General features: G+C 44.3%; 1 protein-coding gene across 1 annotated transcript in view; it reads left to right on the top strand.

Annotated features, from left to right (window-relative positions):
- The first annotated feature begins 583 nt into the window (after positions 1–583).
- SLC23A2 (solute carrier family 23 member 2) overlaps positions 584–19,297 on the top strand; it is a 223,365-nt gene continuing 204,651 nt past the window's right edge. The window contains exon 1 of the mRNA XM_089681738.1: positions 584–714. The gene's annotated coding sequence lies outside the window, so the exon portion shown is untranslated. The remainder of the gene's footprint in view (positions 715–19,297) is intronic.

The following is a 19,297-nucleotide window of genomic DNA, read 5'->3' as shown; positions in this document are numbered from 1 at the left end:
GATTGGCTACCATGAACAGCGGCACCAGATTCTGAGTGCTCCAGTTTTAGTAAATCCCCCCCTTGTGTTTAGGTAGGACCAAACACCCCAAAATGTGTATTATTATTTCTTGACCCTGCTACGGAAATAAAGAACAAATAACGCACACGCATGTGGTATTACCACGATCGCAGCAGTAGAATTTATTTTGCAGGGGTTTTTTTGTGGTGGGTCATGGTAGTGGCATAGAAGATTTTTGTTTTCTATTTTGGGCCAGTTTTTCTTTCACAATAAAACAAAATCAGGAGCGATCCATTAACATTTCCCAGCAGATGACAACCCGAGCTGTCCTGAATAAAACAAGACCTGATGCACGAAGAGGTTGTGTTGATTGTACAGTGTTACTAACATGACAAAGTGGAAGAATGGGTTTGGGAAGTGATCTTACGGGACACGGCTACTATGTAGGTGAAGGGTCAGATCGTGCGATATTTCCACGTGGTTTACATCAACCCGGAAGTGAGAAAGTGAGGGCAGTGATGTTGCCCGCTTGCCCTTCCTGCCAATGCTTGACGTCCTGCGGTGATCCGCAGAAGTGGGCGGGGCCTTGTATGAGCTGTCAGTGCCGCCGTACGGAATGTAGAGAGTGATAGTTCAGGATCCGCCCCCTCCGCTTCACAGACAAAGCCCCGGGCAACGGGCAGACGAGCCGCCATTGGATGCCGGTGATGGCAGGTAATTGTGGGGAGGAGGCCGGGCCTGTGCGCCGGCTATCAGCCACTGCCTGGGGGTGGAGAAGTCATTTCATAACAGTGTGAGTAGGCACCTGAGGGGGAGTCCTGTGTGCCCGCTGACATGAAGGGCAGGGTGGCAGAGCATTTGAAGGGGGGCCTGCCACATGTCCTTGGTGCCATGTGAATGACTGCAGCCTGTGACACCAATACAGACGGGATGTACTGAGGCTGGGGCAGCCAATCAGCTTCTAGCTTTCATTTTCAATGCTTAATTGAAGCTAAAAGCTGAATGGTTAGTATGCACAGCTGTACCAGATTCTGTCTGCTCCAGTTTAGCAGTGTGTGATAGGAAAGGGGCCTACTAACTAGAGGGATAGGGGGATAGCAAGCTGATGTATCACAGAGCCTCTGCAGTGCTGGTGGGTCGGGCGCACGCACATGAGGTAGGGGTGCTGGAGGGTCAGGTGAACGCACATGCAAGGTAGGGGTGCTGGAAGGTTGGCCATGTGAGGTAGGGATGCTGGAGAGTCGGGCGCATGTGCACGAGGTAGAGATGCTGGAGAGTCGGGCGCATGTGCACGAGGTAGAGATGCTGGAGAGTCGGGCGCATGTGCACGAGGTAGAGATGCTGGAGAGTCGGGCGCATGTGCACGAGGTAGGGATGCTGGAGAGTCGGGCGCATGTGCACGAGGTAGAGGTGCTGGAGGGTCGGACGCATGTGCACGAGGTAGAGATGCTGGAGAGTCGGGCGCATGTGCACGAGGTAGAGATGCTGGAGAGTCGGGCGCATGTGCACGAGGTAGAGATGCTGGAGAGTAGGGCGCATGTGCACGCGGTAAAGATGCTGGAGAGTTGGGCGCATGTGCACGAGGTAGAGATGCTGGAGAGTCGGGCGCATGTGCACGAGGTAGAGATGCTGGAGAGTCGGGCGCATGTGCACGAGGTAGAGATGCTGGAGAGTCGGGCGCATGTGCACGAAGTAGAGATGCTGGAGAGTCGGGCGCATGTGCACGAGGTAGAGGTGCTGGAGGGTCGGGCGCATGTGCACGAGGTAGAGGTGCTGGAGGGTCGGGCGCATGTGCACGAGGTAGAGGTGCTGGAGGGTCGGGCGCATGTGCACGAGGTAGAGGTGCTGGAGGGTCGGGCGCATGTGCACGAGGTAGAGGTGCTGGAGGGTCGGGCGCATGTGCACGAGGTAGAGGTGCTGGAGGGTCGGGCGCATGTGCACCAGGTAGAGGTGCTGGAGGGTTGGGCGCATGTGCACCAGGTAGAGGTGCTGGAGGGTCGGGCGCATGTGCACGAGGTAGAGGTGCTGGAGGGTCGGGCGCACAAGGTAGGGGTGCTGGAGGGTTGAGCGCACAAGGTAGGGGTGCTGGAGGGTCGGGCACACACACAAGGCAGGGGCACTGGAGGGTCGGGTGCCCGAGGCAGGGGAGCTGGAGGGTCAGGCATGCGCTGCAGGGTCAGGCGCCCGAGGCAGGGGCGCTGGATGGTCAGGCGCATGCATACGTGCCAGGCAAGGGCACTGGAGGGTCAGACGGGCACGTGGTACGGGCACTGGAAGGTTGGTTGCACACAAGGTACGGGCGCTGTGATGGAGGGACGGGCGCGCGTGGTACCAGTACTGATGATGGAAGGTCACGCATGCGCGATACCAGTTCTGGTAGGTCACACGCATGTGAGGTACAAGTGCTGATGATGGAGGGTTGCATGCACGCGAGGTATCAGTGCTGGTGGGTTACGCACGCGCTGTACCAGTGCTGGTGATGGAGGGTCAGGTGCGCAAGGTACCAGTGCTGGTGGGTCATGTATACATTAGGTACCAGTGCTGCTGCTGGAGGGTTGGAGCGCACGTGGCACCAGTGCTGGATGGTTGGGCGCGTGCGGCACCACTGCTGGAGGGTTGGGTGCACGAGGAACTGTTGCTGGTGGGTCAAGCATTCATTAGGCGCCAGTGCTGGAGTGTCGGGTGCAAGGCGCCAGCGCTGGAGGGTCAAGCATACACACGTGGGGTACCAGTGCTGGGAGTGAGTTGAGGGGCTGATGTATAGACATGTGTAGGGTATCATTGTTAGGGGTGAGCTGAGTAATGTTGGAAGGATACACATGAAGTATCAGTGCTGCATTTGAGCTGAGGAGTTGGTGAAAGAACATATGAGGTATCAGTACTAAGGGTGAGTTGAGGGACTGGTGTGAGAATACTTGTGGGGTATCAGTACTAGGGATAAACTGAGTAGTGTTGGAAGGACACACATGTGGTATCAGTGCAGTGTTGAGCTGAAATATGGGGGTAGAACACATGTGTGGTATCAGTGCTGGGGTTGAACTAAGAGATAGTAAAAGGACATATGAGATATCAGTGCTGGGTAAGAAACAGACTGTTGAATGGGCACACGTAGAGTATCAGATGCACTGGGCTTGGCCTGAAAGTCTGGTGGAAGGATAAGTGAGGTATGAGTGCTGGGGTGATCTGAGGACTGGTGGTGGAAGGACATGTGGGGGTACCAGTGCTGCGAGTGGTGTAAGCGGAGGTACTGGTGAAAGGACACAGTACGTATGAGTGTTGCGGGGTATTCTGAGGAAATGGTGGAAAGATACTTGTGTGGTATCAGTGCTGGCAGTAATTTTGGGAACTGGTGGAAGCACAGATTTGTGGGGTATAAGTACTGGAGCTGATCTGAGGTCTGGGTGTAGGACACACGGGGGTATCAGTGCTCGGGGGTGGTCTGAGGACTTGTGTTGTGTGAGTTGAGGGACTGGTAGAAAAACATGAGCTATTGGTGTTGGGAGTGAGCTGAGAGACTGGAAGGACACAGGAGGTATGGGTGCTAGGGGTGATCTGAGGATTGGTTGAAGGACACACCTGGAGTATCAGTGCTGGGGGTGAGCTGAGGGAATGGTGAAAGGACACATGAGATGTCAGTGCTGGGGTAATCTGAGGGGATTGTGGTGCAGGTACACATGTGGTGCATCAGTTCTGGGGGTGAGCTTGGGGACTGGTGGAAGCATACGTGAGTTGTCAGTACTGAGGGTGATTTGAGGGTCTGGTGGAAGAACACGTGAGGTATCAGTGCTGGGGATGAGCTGAGGACCGGTGGTGGTAGGGCACATGTAAGTGATATAAGTGGAGTGTCGGTAAGCTGATGACAAAAAGGTGTACAGTAGGGTGGATATTCTTGGAAGAGTTTGTAACATGAAACATGATTTGACATTGCTGGAAAATAGGTCAAAGTAATGGAAATTGCAGCTCAATGTTTCTAAATGTAAAATAATGCACCTGGGGAAAAAGAATCCTCTAATAGAGCATGATATTGGGAATGCAGTGTTGGCTAGAATTACGGAGGGGAAATATTTGAACATGCTTATTTCAGATGAATGCAAAATGAGCAAATGGTGCGGCCTGGCCAACTGAATTCTGGTGTGCGTCACTGGAGAGGTCACAACGAGGAGGATTGAGATCCTGATTCCTCTATGTATAGTTAGACATTTAGAATGCTGTGACCAGTGCTAAGGATCTGTTTAAAAAGAAAAAAAAAGTAAGATCGAATGAGTTAAGAGACAGGCAACAAAATGGTGCAAGGTCTGAGGCATGAAACAAACCAGGAGAGAAACTACGGAAACCTAAAGTGTATTTATGGTCAAAATGTAAAATCATTTATTTCCTCATTGAATTCAAATGATTCCTAGTTCACTCCTATTAATCTGAATGATCTAGAAGTTTATAAACTTACTTTTAATTCCTTAAATTCAGGGACATGTATTCAGTATGTCCTTTGGGTAGGCACTGCTGTGTCACACATTTCATGGAGCCTGCCTTCTGAACTACAGTGCTGAGAGATGGGGAGTTTCTGGAGGTGGAGTCAGTACAGGAATCATGGCTTGCAGACAGCTAGGCACCATGGGATATGTAGTCCTTAGAAATGGAAAGGAAACAGCCAGAGGAGAAGCTGTAAAGCATGCTAGAAGTTGTGGAAAGATCTGACCAGCAGACAGGCAGAACTCACAACATGAAATTAGATTTTTTTTCAAGTAAGCTTGTATTGGATTGGCAAAAATAACTATTGTTTGTATTGTTATTCCAATGCTGATTGAAAGTGTATGCTGTGATCATAGATCACCTTTTAACCACTTGCTGCCCCACCTCATTATATTTACTGTGACAGGGCGGCAGCTGCAGGCATAGTCACATTTATATTTATATATATATATATATATATATATATATATATATATATATATATATATATATATATATATATGTGATTCTGTCTGTTCCGGGTTAGGCGTGTGCGGTGCGCCCCTCCAGTGACCACTGTTCATCACCGTATGAGCAATAACAGTGTAGAAAAAAAAAATCTGATCACCCTCAGGTTAGCGTAGTGTCACTATGATGACGCTGAGCTAATATGATGACAGAATAGAAAAAAAAGAAAAAAAAATATTTTGTCACCAATCAGTATCCCTGGTCACCGTCACTCCAGTCCTATAATGATTCTGTACTACACTGGTGACAGTATGTGTTTGAAAAAGAAACTAATTTTATTAATTTTCCAAGAAAGTTGTTTACACACAGGTCTTTCCCCGTCAGTGTTACTCGGCAATCACCGAGTGTCGGCAGGGAATCTCCAGCTGGAACCTGGTGATTGACATCGGTAGTTGCCAATGGCAGTGCGGGTAGGGTGGCGTGCGCGCTCCCCCTACCTGGAAATGCAAGTCACGTGTGTATGTATGTGTATGTTTATATATATATATATATATATTATGTACACACACACTGGATATAAAAAGTCTACACACCCCTGTTACAATGTCCGGTTTCTGATGTAAAAATGAGACAAAGATAAATCATTTCAGAACTTTTTCCATCTTTAATGTGACCTATGGACTGTACAACTCAATTGAAGAACAAACTGAAAGCTTTTAGGGGGGCGAAGTAAACATAAAAAACTAAAATAATGTGGTTGCATAAGTGTGCACATCGTCTTATAACTAGGGATGTAGCTGTGTTCAGAATTAAGCAATCACATTCAAAATCATGTTAAATAGGAGTCAGTGCACACCTGCCATCATTGAAAGTGCCTCTGATTAACCCCAAATAAAGTTCAGCTGTTCAAGTAGGTCTTTCCTGACATTTTCTTAGTCGCATCCTACAGCAAAAGCCATGGTCTGCAGAGAGCTTCCAAAGCATCAGGGGGATCTCATTGTTAAAAGGTATCAGTCAGGAGAAGGGTACAAAAGAATTTCCAAGGCATTAGATATACCATGGAACACAGTGAAGACAGTCATCATCAAGTGGAGAAAATATGGCGCAACAGTGACATTACCAAGAACTGGACGTCCCTCCAAATTGATGAAAAGACAAGAAGAAAACTGGTCAAGGAGGCTGCTAAGAGGCCTACAGCAACATTAAAGGAGCTGCAGGAATATCTGGCAAGTACTGGCTGTGTGCTATATGTGACAACAATCTCCGGTATTCTTCATATGTCTGGACTATGGGGTAGCGTGGCAAGACGAAAGCCTTTTCTTACAAAGACGAACATCCAAGCCCGGCTAAATTTTGCAAAAACACATCTGAAGTCTATCAAAACCATGTGGGAAAATGTGTTATGGTCTGATGAAACCAAGGTTGAACTTTTTGGCCATAATTCCAAAAGATATGATTGGCGAAAAAACACTGCACATCACCAAAAGAACACCATACCCACAGTGAAGCATGGTGGTGGCAGCATCATGCTTTGGGGCTGTTTTTCTTCAGCTGGAACTGGGGCCTTAGTCAAGGTAGAGGGAAGTATGAACAGTTCCAAATACCAGTCAATGTTGGCACAAAACCTTCACTCTTCTACTAGAAAGCTGAACATGAAGAGTAACTTCATCTTTCAGCATGACGACTCAAAGCATACATCCAAATCAACAAAGGAATGGCTTCACCAGAAGATTAATGTTTTGGAATGGCCCAGCCAGAGTCCAGACCTGGATCCAATCGAAAATCTGTGGGGTGATCTGAAGAGGGCTGTGCACAGGAGATGCTCTTGCAATCTGACAGATTTGGAGTGTTTTTGCAAGGAAGAGTGGGCAAATATTGCCAAGTCAAGATGTGCCATACTGATAGATTCATACCCAAAAATACTGAGTGCTGGAATCAAATCTAAAGGTGGTTCAACAAAGTATTAGTTTGAGGGTGTGCACACTTATGCAACCATATTATTTTAGTTTTTATTTCTACTTCCCTCCACCTAAAAGATTTCAGTTTGTTCAACTGAATTGTACAATTTATAGGTCACATTAAATGTTGAAAAGGTTCTGAAATTATTTCTTTGTCTCATTTTTTTACATCACAGAAACTTGACATTTTAACAGGGGTGTGTAGACTTTTTATATCCACTGTATATACGTGATTTTGCACAGCCTTGCCGTCCTGTAATAGTAGTTCTATTATAGGGCGGCTGGGAAGCGGTTAAAGTAGCATAGTGCTGAATAGAAAAACATGCCCTGTCATGAAGGGGGTAAAACCTTCCGCAGGGCAAGTGGTTAAAATGTAAAACCCTGAGGAAAGGGGAGACATGATTGAGAACTTTAAAGCAGAACTTAACCCATCAATGTATTGGTTTCGGAATGCTAACTGTCACATTTGTATGTGCTCTCAACCAAACCATCAAACCACATAACTGATCATATGTGCATCATCATGGCAGTTGCAGATCAAGCAGAAGCCAAGATGGCAGCTTCCTTGGCTGAAAAAGAGGAGTGTTTAAAATACTGAAAAATGAAGCAAACCCCGAGGATCTGTTAACTAACATACCATCAAAAATGAGATAGTTGTGTTTCAATCCAAACTCCTAGACTTCCCCAATAAATTAGTGTAGTTGGGAGCTTAAATGGGACTCCATGATTAAAAATATTTTAACTTCTTTATGAGAGATATTGGTGTACAATGACTCATCATCACGTGACCAAAAAAGTCTTTGGTGGCAATGCCAACTCCTCCAATTGTCGGAAACGGATATAGAATCCCTAACATATGAAGAAAGGCTCAGAGCATGAGGCTGTAAAGAGACATTGACAAAAGAACATTTTTTTCGGTTGAAAATAGGTCATCCAGGTGGTGTAGTTTGATTATTGTGTGCATTCAGCAATGTGTAAATTGTAGTAATCATAGGATACTGAACTGGTAAATAGTCCAACTCGTGCTGTGAAATGATATCATCTATTCTTGTTATAAGCCAAATGAGATCATGTCGCACCATGTTCTTATAAGAGAAGGATTTTACTTCTTCAGTTACAAGATAAACTATTTGTTTAATTGCAGAATATACATTAAGGGCCAGTTCACACCACAAAAACACACTCTGAGGTCATTCTGAATGTGTTTTTACTTACAGTTTATACCACACTCCATTCCGGTGCATTTTCAATGTATTTTGCTGTGTTGCAGTACAGGTCCGTGCAGAAAAAATGCAGCATGTTCTATTTTTTTCTGTAAAGTGAAAAAAACAAGAAGCGCGCCAACCTTGCGCATTACCTCAGTAACCAAAATTTATTAGTAAAAGAATAGTACTCACAAACAGCGAATAAAAACAGGCATGTAAGTCCTCCAAGGGACTTCAGAAACAAGAGGCCAGCGCGAATCCCATCATGGGGGTAGACACTCAGTACAGCTGACGCGTTTCGAAGGATGTACCTTCTTCCTCAGAGCTCTGAAGTCCCTTGGAGGACTTACATGCCTGTTTTTATTCGCTGTTTGTAAGTACTATTCTTTTACTAATAAATTTTGGTTACTGAGGTAATGCGCAAGGTTGGTGCGCTTCTTGTTTTTTTCACTTTGCAGTATTGTTCGGGCTTCCCCAGCCTTGTTTTGGAGCTGCACGACCTTCTATGCTCTGGTGGTCATTTCGTTTGGGTTTGATTTCACCTACTCACCTCTGGCCTGGGTCCTGGAGTGCAGGAGGAATCGTATTTTGTCTATTTTTTTCTGTGCCAGCACTGGTATGAGATAGGGCCATTGGAATAGATGGGAAACACTGTGCATGCATTTTTGATGCAGAAAAAAATGCATTGGACTGCATCTGGTGTGAACCAGCCCTTAAAGTGGTAGTAAACTCGTGTAAAAAAAAAAAAAAAAAAAAAAAAAAAAAAAAATTCAGCTGCTATATAACGTGCTAGTATGCATCACACCTTAGAACGAATCCCTCCAGAGGTGCACTGTCACCCCTGCAGAGGCTTCTATCTTCACCCGGTCTTCCTTCCGGGTTCACGGGCTACGGTTGCTTGAATGGCCGAGCCGCCGATGACGTCACTCCTGCGCATACGTACAGAAGTCTGCTACAGCACGCAGCTCTGAAGGAACAGCACAGGTATGCCGCTCATTCAAAGCGCATGCGCCGGTGATGTCACCGGCTACTGCTCTGTGGATTATTTCCTAAACTGTGAATGTTCAGGAGATATTCATTTTACGTACAGGTAAGCTTTATTATACACTTACCTGCAGGTACAAATTAAACAAGTGACTTTACTACCACCATATTAATTCCTGAAAAAATGTCTGTCCAAATCAGATAACATTTGTCCTGTTTTAATTCGATCAAAAGAGCACATTTTTTTATTATTGACTTCCTAAAAAGGGGTATAGATCCTTGGTAAACATTTTAAAAAATGCTATTGGTAGGTGAAAGTATAAAGCTCTTTTATCATATCCTGTGCTCAATTTCAGACAAAGGTAAATCTGCCGAATGAATGATATTCAATTGTTTTCTACCCTTGTCGGGATTGCTGTGTCCCTCTTCAGTACAGGCCCTTATGTTTGTGACCACTTCTAGCACTCTTCATTGACTAACCTATCTATCCTTCTCCAATTTGGCTTTCTTGCCATCAGTGATATCCTTCTCTGTTTTTTGTTCCAAATCGCTTTCCAAGGCCTCATTTACAGATGCAGTGCCCATTCCACAGCGATCCGTGTTGGATTGCTCTTCAGAGAACATTTAACAGACAGTGAGGAGGTCTGTCCGAAAAGTGAGGAGGTGTGCTGTTCAGTTGAATGGGTCAAGTTCAGTGGACAGTTTTGCTTGCTGAATGTGACAAAGGAAAGCACTGCGGAATATGTACGCTCATTTTTAAAAACACAGCTCAACAATGTGTTTTTACTAAGACCCCCCCACCACTTCCCCAACAGCATGTGTAAATAATGCAGAACTGGTTCAAAAACATTTGAGCTACTACCTGGGATTCCTACTGTTGTACCCCCTTGGTCAATTCAATTATATTGGGCTTGATGGAGCTAGGAAAAGATTTATCTTGGTCTAAGAAAAGATGAATCAACATTTCCCCAACCCCGTTTTATTTTTAAGGTAGAAGTCCAGTCATAAGTTAACAAACGCTAAACCTACTCCTTAAACATATTCTTGTAACCCTGTAAAGAAAAGATTCCTGTACTTACCTGAAGCTTCTCTGGTCTAGTTGTAGGCTGAGCTGTCAGTGGCAGCTTCTGTGTGCGGGAGAAGCAGCCAACAGATGCCCTATAGTAAGTCTATGGGTGACGTCATCTCCCATGCATTTCCCAGCCGTTGTTGGCTCTCTCCTGCACACAGAAGAGCAGAGTGCCTCCAGAATAGGAATAGGTACGTATACAGATCTTTTCTTTACCGGGTTTGATATAATGGCCCTATAGAATAGGGGTGGGAGTAGGTTTAGCATTCGGTTATGACTGGAATGCCACTTTAAACGTTTCAGATACTTTTCAAGCTAGAATATCTGAATTCTCAAGGCCGTAGGATAAATCTGTAAAATTCTAAACTGTTTAGCAAAATTTTAACGAATGTGGTGTGTCTATCTCATGACATATTGCATAGCTCACTAACTGAAATAAAAATCTGAGGGTGGGGACACTCTGAGACACTATCCTGCCAATTGAATTCCAAGAAAGCTTCCATATTTACAGTGAATATTTTGCCAACACTGAGGGATGTTCAGTAAAAGTATCTTAAGATGACTCCTTCAATCCTGTGCAAAAATGCTGAATAACAGCAAACAATATGCACGCCAGTGTGCATGATTAATCATCAAATACAATGATGCTGTATCCATGTCCCAAGATGCCAGAAAATGAATTGGCTTCAGCGCTGAGTGTGCGTAGTGGGGGCCATTAGTGTAGAACGCCGAGCTGTGTTGCATAGGTCCTAGAACTCTGTTGACTGAAATACAAATCCTTTATCAGGCAAAACCGCTCCCATATACAGGGGTTGGACAAAAATATGGAAAAACTCTGAGTGCAGGTGAGAAAGTGATAAAATGTTTTGTGTTGAATGCGGAAGTGATGTAACTTTCTTTTGCTTCTGCTGTGTGATAAGACACCTAGCTAACAGGTGGGAGGCCTCACTGTCATTAACTGCGTGCACTGCTAGTAATACAGAGTCATGTTAGAGCTATTTTTTGAGCTTCAAAGAGGGTAAATTGGTAGTGCCCACTTATAGTAACTGGTGCCTCTGTGACTGAAGTTGCCAATTTATTTGCTGTATCATGAGGTACAATATCACAGATTATGACAGCATATACAGTTTCCAGGAAACCGTCTGATAAGCATAAGCGCGGTTGACACGGTCAACTGACCGAAAGAGATGAAAGGACATTGTGCTAGATTGTGAGCCAGAATAAAAAAACAACTGCTGCAAAAGTGACTGTAGAGCTCAATCTCAGTCTTCCAAAGCCCATGTACACAAAAACTGTGCAAAGGGAACTCTATAAGCAAAACATTCACAGGCAAGCTGCCCGAACACCATCCCAAGCTTACGGCCAGGACTGTCTTGTGCCAACAGTGTCATGGTTTGAGCAGCCATATCTTGGTATGCTGCAGGCTCCATTATCACCTTGAAAAGTAGAGTCACTGATAGACAGTATGTACAAATTTTGGCCGACCATGTGCACCCCATGGTTCACACATTGTTTTCCCAAAGAAAGCACCATTTACCAAGATGATAATGCTCTGATACAGCTGGTGCTGTCAAATCGTAGTTTGACGAGCATGCAGGCAGTCTCGCACTTTCCCTGGGCACTGCAGTCACCGGGCCTCAATATCATAGAGTCACTATGGTCAATTCTGGAGAACAAGGTTCAGGTTAGTTTTCTGCCTCTGGCATCTCTGCAAGAACCGGAATTATTTTTGCATGAAGAGTGGTATCAGATTCAATTATCCACAACTTATATTTGTCAATTCCCAGGAGAATTCAGGCCGTCTTGGATGCCAAAGGTGACCCAACACCATATTCAGTAACAATTTTGTTCTTTTACCTGGCGTTGCCATAAATTTTCCATCCCCTGTATGTAGTTCATCTGTGTATATAGATGTTGGCTAGGTGCACGTTTTGCTGGTTCACTTTGTCAAGTAGTAAAGATGGCTACACGCTAGTAGAATTTCGAACAAAACTTTTAAATGTTTGTATGGACATTCATAGGACAATTCTTTATACATTTGATGACTAGATGAATGTTGTTCAAAAGTACTCCAAAATTTTATTTGCCGTTTAAAATATTGGAATGAATGTAATTTCCTGTTCCTTCTTGAAAATTTCCATCCAGCTTCTTAGAATTTTCTCTTCACTGAGGTCCAAAATGAATGTCAATTTGACCCCATTAATAATTCTAAAATCATTTGGTCCTGAAACAAAAGTTTTGGAACGAAACTCCAGCTTGAAGGCCAGTTAACGAATGTTTCATGAATTGCACAGGAATGCACTGCATGTTCTTATGTGATTCACATGGAATCCGGGTGCAGTACAAAATCAGGCCATTAATTTGAGTGGGCTGAAATCACACCAAAAAAAAAATGCACAGCAACTGGAACCCATGGAACTGCTGTACCATGCGATCCAGTGCAGGCAAATGCATTGTGTTTGATACCTGCATTTGGGGTGTTGTTAATTTACCACTGACACTTGCTGCAGATGGCCAGTGCAGTTTGTTTCCCACATCACATCCTGCTGTGAATTGTCCCTTAGAATGCAGACAGGAACGCTAATTTAGCTACTGATGGGCAATTGACAAATAGTATATTTGAAGGCAATTCTTCTAGAGTATAGCCAGCTTAAGAAACTCCTGCTTGTTTCTGATTCAGTTTATTGCTCTGGTACAGTCATCAGACTTCTAATTCAGGCACAATTACGTATATACTGGTAATTGAACTGTATTTATCGCTGTGCATACTGACGCATTTTTCTGTTGTATTAAGCTGCAGCATTGTATTGAGTGAAAAATGCTTTTTCTTCCCACATCCACTTTTAAAAAGAAGTTAATGCTTATGTGAAAGTATGTAAGTTGTTTCCACTTGTGTATTTTTCAGTTTCAATACATTTATATTGAAGACAGCAAAATACATGTACACACACAAAAAAAATCAGAGGTACAAATTTGTCCTACATATATAAAAAGATCCAATCTTAGGGCAAAAGTTATAAAGCATATTCTTACAATGAGGTCCACAAGAGATAGGGACTTCCATATACACCATCCCTTTTCTCTTCAGTCTGAGCCTTGTATATTCTTGCAAGTTGTATGTTGTTTGCAGTCGTCAACCTCTGCTACTATTCCAGCCCTAACTACAGGGCATTAGAAAAGAGGGAAAGAGCAATTAAAATCAGAAAAGAGAGAGAAAAGGGGAGGGGGGTGAAATGGTGGGACAGGGTAGAGGTAAGTAAAAGGCAGGAGTAAGACCAATCAGAGCATCACTGTAACGGAAACGACCCAGACTGCGCTTGAGTACTTCAGTTAAAATACCCATCAGGAGGGAGGGCTGCTGGAGACCCCCCACTAAGCTAATACACATGACATTAAACAATCCACAATCCCCACCTATCTCCTAAACATGTCTACACAGTCTGAGACAGCCCACACAATATTAGGACAGATCACCTTGTACCCCTAACGGCACAGGAGGATTTACACATAAGAGGGATATGGGGAGCTGAGACAGGGTTCTCCCCACCTCTCCAAAGTGAGCTGGGTTCCATGGGCCCCCCACCCAAAGTGACTCTTGTCACAATCACTATGCCCCAAACCACCCCCTCCCATCAAACTAGTTGAATGTTAGATGGTACGTAATGAATTATTGAAGTTGCGAGTAATCAAGGGGGAGCAAATCTTTTAAAATTTCTTCATTCCAGGTGCTGGTCTCTCAAGGAGTAGGTCCCACGCCATCTGTCTACAGCAACACAAAGCCCCAGGCCACAATCTGTGTACAATAGCCACATCTGAAAGTGAAAGGACAAGCTTCATCTACAGTCCCTGCCTTTTGGCCACGACCCGCTGATGCGTTTCACCCAGATTAGGCTTTATCGTAGAGGTACTGTTGTACACAGAGTGCAGCCTGGCGCTTTTTATTGCTGTTGACTTGACAAGTGTTTGACTGGCACTTGTGTATATTTGTGCAGGTATGTGTATGGCAGAGCAGTATACACTTGCTTCAGAAACACCATTATTGGTTGAAATTACACTTCCAGATTTTAGAATCATTTTTAAATGTATGCACTTATAAGGGGTTTAATACGATTATAAGGATCCTTTTTTATTGTAACCTCTTGCCCTCTGGAAGATTTACCCCCTTCCTGACCATGCCATTTTTTGCTATTTCTTTTGGTGGTATTTGATCACCACTGGGTTTTTTAAAAAAAAATTTATCTTCTAAACGAAAAAAGGCCAAAAATTCCCAATATTTTGTACTCTTTACTATAAAACATATCCAATAGAAAATAAAAAAAATCAAATTTTTTAAAAAAATTTCTGCTACATGTCTTGGGTAAAACAAAAATCCCAATAAATGTATATTAATTGGTTCTCATGAAAGTTATACTGTCTACAAATGACATTATATATACTGGAATTTTTTTATTTATTTACTAGTAATGGCACAATCAGAGACTTATAGCGGGACTGTGATAGTACGGTGGGTGCTGACACTGAATGGGGCCAGCATAACTGCCATGAATATCACCAGTGATTCTAATAGAGTGAACAGTGCTAATATTGTGCAATGACACTTTATTAATGACATTGACTGGGAAGGGGTTAACATCTGGGGCAATCAAAGGGTTAACTGTGTGCCTAGGTAGTGTTTGTGTGTGCTGACTTTATTGAGGGATGAGCCGGTTTTTATCAGGGAAACAAAAAACGGCACATCTCTGATGAGAGGACAGAGCTCTATGTTTACATTTACAGAGCTCTATCCTGTCTTCCTCTTTGCTGATCAATGGGTCCTGGCCATCAGTCATTGGCCAGATCCCATTGACTGGCTTGATGAATCCTACTCGGAGAAGCTGGACCATATACTAGGTATGTGATCCAGAGCAGGAGAGCAGCTCTGCTGCCTTATAACTAAGTTATACGGTCAGCAAGCTGTTAAAAGTGAATAATATTCAGCTGAGTCCAATAAGATCTGAAAATGAGTTACATGTCTGATTCTTATACTTAAAGCTTTTTACAGACAGCTGGAATTGGCCCTCCAAGGCCTCATGCACAACAGGCGTCAAAAACGCTGCTTTTAAGGATGTTTGACTGTTTTTTTTTGTTTTGTTTTTTCACCTCTAAACACTTATCTATGTTAGCATGTGTGTCCATGCACACACAGGCATTTGCAGGTATTTAGAGACAGAAAAAAAAAACGAGGGCCCAGTGTGTTCAGAAGAGGAGTGTTTCACTGAAAAAACATTTGACGCACCTAAAAGTGCTTAAAATGTAAATAAACTCCTTTTTGCATATTTTACCTACAGGTAAGCCATTAATAAGGCTTACATGTAGGTACTGTACATATCTCCTATATGTGCACCGTTTAGGAGATATGCACTCTACAAGTGGCGGTGATGTCTCCGGCGCATATGCACTGCGCTCTCAATGGACGGCGTGCTCTTAGCTTGCAGGAAGAAGATTTTTTTTTTTTCGCAGTTTACTACCGTTACAGGCTCTAGGCATGTTTAGCATTTGAGCATTCATTCCTTTATTCCAATGGCCAGAATTGGCTTTAGGCGTGTTTTAACGCTGCTCTTTCCTCCCCTAGATGCCTTGCCAGTGCACAAGAAGCCTTAAAGGAGAAGTACAGCCAAAGCTCTTTTGACTCTATTTCTCCGCTGAAGTCCGCTGTCAGCTGACCTCACTCAGCCGGTCCAGGTTGAGGAAAGATCCCGATTGTTATAGTCGGGATCCACCCAAGAGTCTGGAGCGGCACCTGGCTCAGCCTCTCAGTGAAGCGCTGAGAGCCTGAGCCAGTCGCTCCCTCCCCCTGCACAGCCCAGCGCTCCAGTGAGTGCTGGGTGGGGGGGGGGGGGGGGGGGCGGCAGAGCAGACAGCAGTGACTAACAGTCAGAACTCAGTGATCAGCCAGTCATGTGAGCAGCACCTCACCCCTTCAGTCTCCTCTTGCATTACTAACCTACTAAGTGACATATCGGCTTGGATGTCACTCCACTTCTTCAAACTCAATCTTTCCAAAACTGAGCTCTTAGTATTCCCTCCCCTGACTTCTCCATCAAGATCAATAACACAATCATCAGTCCCTCCCCTCATGCCAGGGTCCTAGATGTAATCCTGGACTCCCATCTGTCCTTTCAGCCCCAGATCCAATCGCTGACAAAATCGTGTAGACTTCACCTCCGCAACATCTCCAAGATACGCCCGTTCTTAACCTCGGAAACTACTAAGCAACTCATTCACTCCCTGGTTATATCTTGCCTTGACTATTGTAACTCCCGCCTCATTGGCCTACCTCATCGCAGAATATCCCCACTCCAGTCTATCATGAATGCTGCTGCCAGACTCATCCACCTTACTAACCGTTCTGTATCTGCCACTCCTCTCTGCCAATCCCTCCACTGGCTTCCCATTGCCCAACGGATAAAATTCAAAACACTAAAAATAACGTATGAAGCCATTCATAACACTGCCCCAAATTACATCACCGATCTGGTCTCTAAATATCACCCATACCGTACTCTCCGCTCCTTGCAAGACCTCCTGCCCTCTAGCTCCCTTGTCTCCTCCTTCCATGCTCGCCTCCAAGACTTCTCCAGGGCTTCCCCCATCCTCTGGGACTCCCTACCCCAATCTATCAGACTATCACCTACTCTGCTCACTTTTAGGCGATCACTGAAAACCTATCTCTTTAGGGAAGCCTATCCCGCCCTCTGCTAATACTGGAATCCTCTACTCTTCCAACCACTCCATCCCCCACAGTTATTACGTCTTGTACCACTAACCTCTCCCTCCTAGATTGTAAGCTCCAAGGAGCAGGGCCCTCCTATCCCTCTTGTATTGAATTGTATTGTCTCCCACTATAATGTAAAGCGCTGAGCAAACTGTTGGCGCTATATAAATCCTGTATAATAATAATGTGATCGCTGAGTACTCACACTTAGAGCCAGTGGGGGACAGATGCAGCTTTGGTCTGATGTTACATCCACCTAGGTAAGTATAAATGGGGGGGGGGAAGCCCTACTTTTTTACAGTTCATAATCCCAGAGGCGTTGCATGGGTTTCCTGCTTAGGTAATTACTTTAGTTGGCTTTTACAGTAGTCACGTGGTTGGAAGCTCACCCTTTTGGCCCCTGAACGCACAAATTGAGCGGCAGATGTCAGCGACATCGCAGTCACCATGCTGGGAGCACCAGGTGAGCATGATCCCAGCACAAACAAAGATGGCGGCAGTACAGAAATATGTGGCAGTTTAGCATTAAAAAGCCCACAACTGTTCTATGTACGGCCAGCAATAAAGAGTAACTCCACTTTTGAGAAAGTGGAGGAAGAAAAAAAAAACATTCCCCTCTGGGTGATCTACTGTATGTACATTGCAAGCATTTTAAAAAGCTTTGTTGCAGATTCCTACCTTTTTGTTCTGAATATATAGTTTGTCTGTGTCCATGTACAAAGTGAATCTGTATGGGAGTGGTTTTACAATTATCAGTCAGCTGCTGTACCTGCAGGGCTCTAATGAGAAAATTGACAAGGTCTGAATTCCTTTTTGATGAGATCTTCACCTAAAATGACATTTACGTTGCAGAGGGTGCAAAAAATCTGACTTGCATCTAAGTGCAAACGTCTGGGGAAAATCAGTAAGCCAATCACACAAGCAGGAAATTACATGTGCGGGGGGGGGGGGGGGGTATACACTGTCTGTGTACAGAATGCCTCCAGATAGCTGTATTGCATTTTACAGAAAATGCCGATTGAAAAAGGGAATTTAATTTTTAATAACGTTCAATTACAATATGACTTGAGTTGCAGTTGTATATGTTATACTATTTTTTTATTCCCATGAAAGTGGAGTTACCCTTTAAAGTGCTGATTGAGCCCTTTGCATCCTTTTCACAACTATATATATTCCTTTTGTTTACCAGATCAGAGAAACCACACACAAGGGGGAGGAGGATTTGGGGTTACCTGTCCATCTGTATGTTGCAGGTCCCCTATTTTTCTTTCCTGTAGTGTTGTATGTACTGTTTAAAGGCATGAATTGTGTTACTATGCATGTTTTGTTTTATGTTAAAATGTGTTGCCTAGGTCCTAGGTCTTCAGCGATTTCAGCCTACAGAAGGTTTCAGGCAAACAAGAACAAGTGAAGAAAAGGGTCAGCTGGCACCAGAAGGGTGTATAAAGATAAACCACTTTATACAAACAAGCACTTGTTGCCATGACGATGAAAGTTGAGCATCACAGCTCAAGTGTTATTTGTAGAACTACCTTTCCTTCTGTGTTTTCAGGCTTCCAGTCTGCTTAGTGTGATGTGTGATAGAGCGGTGACTGAAAAAAAGGTTTATAGTTAGTTCAGATAATTGAGCAGCTTATAGGAGATGTCTTTAATTGCAGAGCTGGCAAGGCACTAAGGTATGCATACAAGATAGACAGGGAGGGCATCCTACCTTCCTCGTTTTGGAGAAATGCATTCTCATGAGCATATTTTTCCATCACATCGTATTTAAAATAAACTTTTAATGCAAGAAATGTGGGGTTGAATGTGGATGTGGTTTTTCTGTTCTTGTTGGACTTTTTTTCTGATGGACTTTTTTATGAATTGATCGTTTCTCACAGTATCTAGCGCTGCACTTTTTTTTGTTATTTATTAACAAATGTGGGGTTACCAATTAGTTTTGGATTGAGCAGGGTACCTCACTTCCAGGAACAGTCAGTAACATCACCACTGAACTCCTGCACGTTCTTGAGACCCATGTGTCCTGAAAGGGATGGTGGTGTCAATGGCTCCTCCAAGGACAGGACGTGAGAGTCAAGTAATAACTTTGTTGAAAAGCTACCTTTTTGGTGCTATTTTAATATAATGTATTAGAGAAGATAGTGTGGTGTTATTCACCACTTGCCCTCCAGAGGATTTACCCCCCTTCCTGACCAGGCCATCTTTTTTGTGAAACGGTGCTGCATTAATTTAACTGACAATTGCATGGTCATGCAACGCTGTATATAAATGAAATGTATGTCCTTTTTTTCCCCACTAAGGCTAGGCTCACATCTGTGCGGGTGGTGCCGCTGTGGATCCGCACGAAAATCCGTGCAGCTGCACCACCCGCACAGAGGAATGTGGACCCGCCGGCGGATGACATTAGTTC

The sequence above is a fragment of the Staurois parvus genome, unplaced genomic scaffold, assembly GCF_062004578.1.
Source record: "Staurois parvus isolate SC_StPar_1 unplaced genomic scaffold, SC_StPar_1.0 ptg000276l, whole genome shotgun sequence".
NCBI lineage: Eukaryota > Metazoa > Chordata > Amphibia > Anura > Ranidae > Staurois > Staurois parvus.
This window is presented reverse-complemented; position numbering and strand designations above follow the sequence as displayed.